The sequence below is a fragment of the Rhinopithecus roxellana genome, chromosome 11, assembly GCF_007565055.1.
Source record: "Rhinopithecus roxellana isolate Shanxi Qingling chromosome 11, ASM756505v1, whole genome shotgun sequence".
In the NCBI taxonomy this organism is placed as follows: Eukaryota; Metazoa; Chordata; class Mammalia; order Primates; family Cercopithecidae; genus Rhinopithecus; species Rhinopithecus roxellana.
Genome location: NC_044559.1, coordinates 57,551,097 through 57,557,096, shown reverse-complemented (window position 1 = coordinate 57,557,096; position 6,000 = coordinate 57,551,097).

Genomic DNA, 6,000 nt, shown 5'->3' with positions numbered 1-6,000 from the left:
TTCTAAATCATAAAACTGGAATGAATGGAATACTTCCATTACGGAAAAACCCAACTGAGGGTGTTTGCATTTCAGAATACAATGCACACATCTTGTGGTGACAAATACAGTTTTTTCACTCAACACTAAGTGATTAAAGAGTGCATACATGCACACGGAATAGACTTACTCATAGAAATCATATTAGTAAATTATAAAATTGTATGAAAAGTCCAAGCAGTGTGCATTGCAATAGTTTCTCAACTTTGCTCTATAAAATGATGGAAATCCATACACAGCAGTTATCTTTAAGAGAGTTAGCAATTACCCTCAGGAGTTTGCAAGTCAAAAGTTCTAGACCTCTGGACGCCTGGGTCACTGACTGTGGCAATCCCAAATCCTGTTCACTCCTAGCTTTAGAATCGGCATCCTCTTATTTTGTGATAGAAAGGAGCAAATGTAGTTTCCCAACTTAGGGAAGGTCCGGGACTTACGAAGTCTACTAAATGTAACCAAGCGCTTAGAATATTATGGGTATAACAATTCACTCAATTAAAGAGAAGGGCTTCGGGTGTTTTTGTTGTGTGCTATCATCTAGTAATAATGCAATATTTAGACAGGACTATTCCTACCTATACATCTCCTACATCCTGAGTATACAAACATTTGGGAAAATACTGACCTGAATTCAGGGATGAAGTATGAAGACTTGGAAAAAAAGAAACGGTAACTTGTTAAATTAAAGGTTGGATCTGTAGTTTGGTTTTGCTAAATCCATACTGCAGTATGAGATCAAAATTAACTTTGTATCTTAGCTGCCATTTTCTACTGATTTTTGCCAAGAGTTCTAAATGTTCTGTTTTCTCTCCTTGAGGAAAATTCCTATTTTCTTTTCCTGACACAAACTTTCTGTCACACCCTAGGAAAGCTCAAAATAAACTATACTCTAAGCTACATGAGGAAAGAAAAAAAATCTTTGTATCTCTTGCACCTGGGATGATCCCTGATACTGGTAGATACTCACTAAATGTTCATTGACTAAGGCGGCCAAATTAATGAATGAATGACAGAATCAAGAATTTGGGGATCCTGTCACGTAAATGCATGGAGCTTGCGAATGTCTCGTGATTTATATTGATCCTTTGTAAAATGCCAACTTAAGCTTGGGTTAGTTCCATTCGGAAACTGGCCCCCTAGCATAACCCTAACAGATAATTATAAATCCACAGCAAATCTAAGAACATTCTCTGCACAATCTCTTTACCAATTCAGATTGGTCCTGGCAGACATAAAATTTTGTGAATTCCTGATACGGTAAATTCTCATCAAATGCCAACAAGAGGATATCTAGAGAAAAATGTTCTGTTACGTTCACTGAAAATGAGGACAGCATTTTTGTTTTTTCTCATTGGTTTTTCCTAGATTACGTTATTATAGCTACAGATCATCCCCTCCTTTGAGGGTCATTGCTAAGAAAGTTCAAGTTTAGATTTTCCCCTCGATATCGCTTAAAAAGCCCTTCTAAAATAAGAGATATTATTGTGGTCAAATCTACTTTGCAAGAAATAAACTTGGCATCAAAGGAAAACTACCTCATTCTTTCCCTCAACCATAGTCAGTCATGTCTATGGCAATCCTGGATTCAATTATTAGTGATTCTGCCAGCATCTTGACATTTCTTTTAGAGTCAGAGGGAGGAGGGACAAAATTGATCTATTTATACGCTACCCCGCCTTTGTTCTTTCCCCCTCTTTTTCCTATATACCCAAGACTTCGGCAGTCAGTATCTAGATCTCAATTTCTCTTCCTTGTGTTAAAAGTTAGGGAATGGTTTCTGGGTGGGTGGAAGAATATCACTTTAATTTTCAGACTTTAAGAATCTCAACCTCATTGAGGATACCAAGAAAATAGCCTGGAAAACACCTTCTATAAAGTGGATGAACACCTTTCAGATAAGCAGATGACTCAAAGTTCTTTTATCTTCACAAAAGAGTTCATTCATTAAAATGAGAAAGTTGTTTACTCTTGAAGAATTATTTACACCTCTGAAGAATAATTATGCCAAACTATGAGAAACCTATAGGGTGTGTGTGTAATAATGTATTTATTTATCTGACAAGTATTTATTAAGCACTGATTATGTGCCAGGCATAGTTCTGGTTGTTGAGGATACAGTGGTGAATAAGACCCCAAAAGTCCCTGTTCATAAAATGAAGACATTTAAAATACAAGTAAGTGAATAATTTAGTATAATTCCAGGCGACACTATGAAGAAAAAAGCAGAGAGTAAGGATGTGCATTTGTCTAAGAAAGCAACATCGAAGTGAAGACATGAATGATAAAAAGAGGAACATTAGAGACACACATCCTATAATGGCATGAGACCTGAAGACCCTCCACAGCCACATGGTAAAATATGGTCACAAAACTGGCAAAATGGAGTACTTCCATTAAGGAAAAACACACCTGAGGGTATTTGCATTTCAGGATGCAATGTACACATCTTTTTTTTTTTTTTTGAGACAGAGTCTCTCACTGTTTCCCAGTGTGGAGTGCAGTGGCGCAATCTCGGCTCCCTGCAAGCTCCACCTCCTGGGTTCACGCCATTCTCCTGCCTCAGCCTCCCAAGTGGCTGGGATTACAGGCATGCACCACCATGCCTGGCTAATTTTTTGTGTTTTTAGTAGAGACAGGGTTTCACCGTGTCAGCCAGAGTGGTCTCAATCTCCTGACCTCATGATCTGCCCGCCTCAGCCTCCCAAAGTGCTGCAATTACAGGCGTGAGCCACCGTGCCTGGCCATATACACATCTTTTGGTGACAAATACAGTTTTTCCACTGAACACTCAGTGATTAAAAAGTGCATATACACAGAATAGACTCACTCATGGAAATTACATTAATAAAATATATAATTGTGTAAACAGTGCAAGCAGTGAGCATGGACACTGCACACTGAGCCAGGTAGAAGGTGAGTTGCAGAGATGTGAGCAGAGCAAGGGCAAGGTCCAAATTAAGTAGGTCTTTTTAAGCCAAGGTGAAGTTTTAATTTTATTTTAAGTGTAATGGCAAGGCATTGAGGACTTGAACAGGGCATGATGTAATCTGATTTATATTTTAAAAGATTGTTGGGGGGTTGGGCATGGTGGCTTATGCCTGTAATCCCAGCACTTTGGGACGCCAAGGCTGACAAAGTGCTTGAGCCCAGGAGTTTGAGACCAGCCTGGGCAACATAGTGAGACATTGTCTCTACAAAAATTACAAAAATTAGCCAAGCATGATGGTACGTGCCTGTAGTCTCAGCTACTCAGGAAGCTGAGGCGGGAAGATAACTTGAGCACAGGAGGTCAAGGGTGCAGTGAACAGTGATCAGCCTGGGTGACAGAGTGAGAGACCCTGTCTAAAAAAAAAATGAAAATAAATAAAAATAAAGATACTTGTGTTTTTTTAATGGAGAAAGAGAGGAAACTGGGCACTCGTTAGGAGGCCTTTTCAGCAGTTCAGGCAAGCAAGAAATGATGATGAAAATAACACAATGTCAACAAATCACGTCACTGGAAACCTCCTCTGCATCTCATTGGTGTGGAGATTCCCTCATGGGTTCTGTCCTGGAGTTGCAATACTTCAATCTCAGAAATAAGAATCCTGAACAAAAGCATTTTGCAAATTATATCTCACATAGTTAGCTACAAAATTTACTTTTTTTTCTTCTTATTAAGCCTAGTTAGACTACAAGGATTTTATGTAAGCTTTTCAAATTAAAAAAAAAAAAAAAAAAGAGGCAAATCACGTGAGATAAACAAAGACACATGATAAGAGGTAAGGGGAGTGGGAGCGTCTTGTTCAAGCAATGAAAGGTAATTACACTAAGAAGAAAGACCATGATGTGGAGATTTAGACACACCAAGAAATTCTTAACACTCCCAATAAAGATACGAATAATTAAGCATAAGAAATACACACAAAAATAAAAATATGCCATTGAGCTGTATGTCAATATATCATATTTTCAGCACCCCAAATCTAGAGAGTATGGCCAAAGAAAGGATCTTTGTGGCATTTCTGTGCATGAGTGGCAGTATAGGAAATGTCCCTTGCACATGGAAATGTTGGAATTGCCAGGAAATGCTCATCGTTCTCTGTAGACAAAGGAACAATATTGTTTAATTTGGGACCTTTCAAGGAAATTGAGGATATACAGCAGATAATGAGTTATATGATTCTGTTCCTTACAAATAGACTAGAGTCTACCATTTCATTTCACCAGATATCATCCTGGTGGGATGACAGAAGGAATTTCCATCTCAACTTAATGGATAAGAAAATGAAACACAGAGAGGTGAGAAGAATCACTCTTCATTCCCGGATGACCAGCTCTGGGCTAGACCACCCCATCCAACCCCACATCCACCATTCAAGCTGCTACGGCCTGTTCTTCTAACCAATGTCCGTAACCAGTCACTGCATCCTTGTCTTTTGCCATCTTGTTCCGCTTAACAGAGGAATGAGTTTTTCTGGGAAGGAAAATGGAACAAAAAGAAAAAAAATGTGTATTTGTCAAGAAAATAAAAAATTTTCAAGCAGCATATATGTCACACACACACGCATGCCCTTTTTACACATGGACATTTGCTCATGCACAAACACTTACACATCTGTATGTACACACACTCACATGCACACATGCACATCCACACACAAACAATTCATCCCTCAGAAGCAGTGTGTGTGTATGTGTGTGTGTGTGTGTATGTGTATGTGTATATATATATATAATTTTAATTTTTGTGGGTACATAGGAGGTATACATACTTATAGGGTACATGAGATGTTTTGCCACAGGCATGCAATGTGTAATAATCACATCATGTGGATGTGGATCTCCATTTCTTCAAGTATTTATTTTTTGTGTTACAAACAATCCAATTATACTCTCAGTTATTTTTAAATATACAGTTAAGTTGTACATTTAAACCCACCCCACTCCTAACCCACCCTCCCACTACTCTTCACCCTCCCACTACTCTTCACCGTCCCACTACCCTTCCCTGGCCCTGGTAACCATCCTTCTATTCTCTGTCTCCATGAGCTCAGTTGTTTTGATTTTCAGATTCTACAAATAAGTTAGAACATGCAATGTTTGTCTTTCTGTGCCTGGCTTATTTCACTTAGCATAATGACCTCCAGGTCCATCCATGTTGTTGCACATGGTAGGATCTCATTGGTTTTATAGCTGAATGGTACACTATTGTGTAGAAGTACCACATTTTGTTTATCCATTCATCTGCTGGTGGCTATGTAGGTTGAGAAACAGAATATTTTTGTCGTATTACCTCTGGCCACCTGAACAAGTACTGTCCATGTAGTTTCAGTAAGGAATCAAGTAAGTTAACAAGCAGAAAATGAAACCCAGGAAAAAAGATTAAAAGGCACTGAAATGCTTAATTCTGAAGGACAGAGGTTGAAAAATAATTTCATAACAATCTACACATGTAACATTTACACAGAGGTTGATGACTGATTACTACCATTGTCATATAATTGAATGTCTTCTCCACACCTAGTACAAGTATGCTGATCTGGGTCTGCTAGGAACACTAGAGGATGAATTTAAAACTTTGTTATTTATTTATTTATTTTTTTTATTATACTTTAAGTTCTAGGGTACATGTGCATAACGTGCAGGTTTGTTACATATGTATACTTGTGCCATGTTGGTGTGCTGCACACATCAACTCGTCAGCACCCATCAATTCATCATTTATATCATATATAACTCCCCAATGCAATCCCTCCCCCCTCCTCCCTCCCCATGATAGGCCCCAGTGTGTGATGTTCCCCTTCCCGAGTCCAAGTGATCTCATTGTTCAGTTCCCACCTATGAGTGAGAACATGCGGTGTTTGGTTTTCTCTTCTTGTGATAGTTTGCTAAGAATGATGGTTTCCAGCTGCATCCATGTCCCTACAAAGGACGCAAACTCATCCTTTTTTATGGCTGCATAGTATTCCATGGTGTATATGT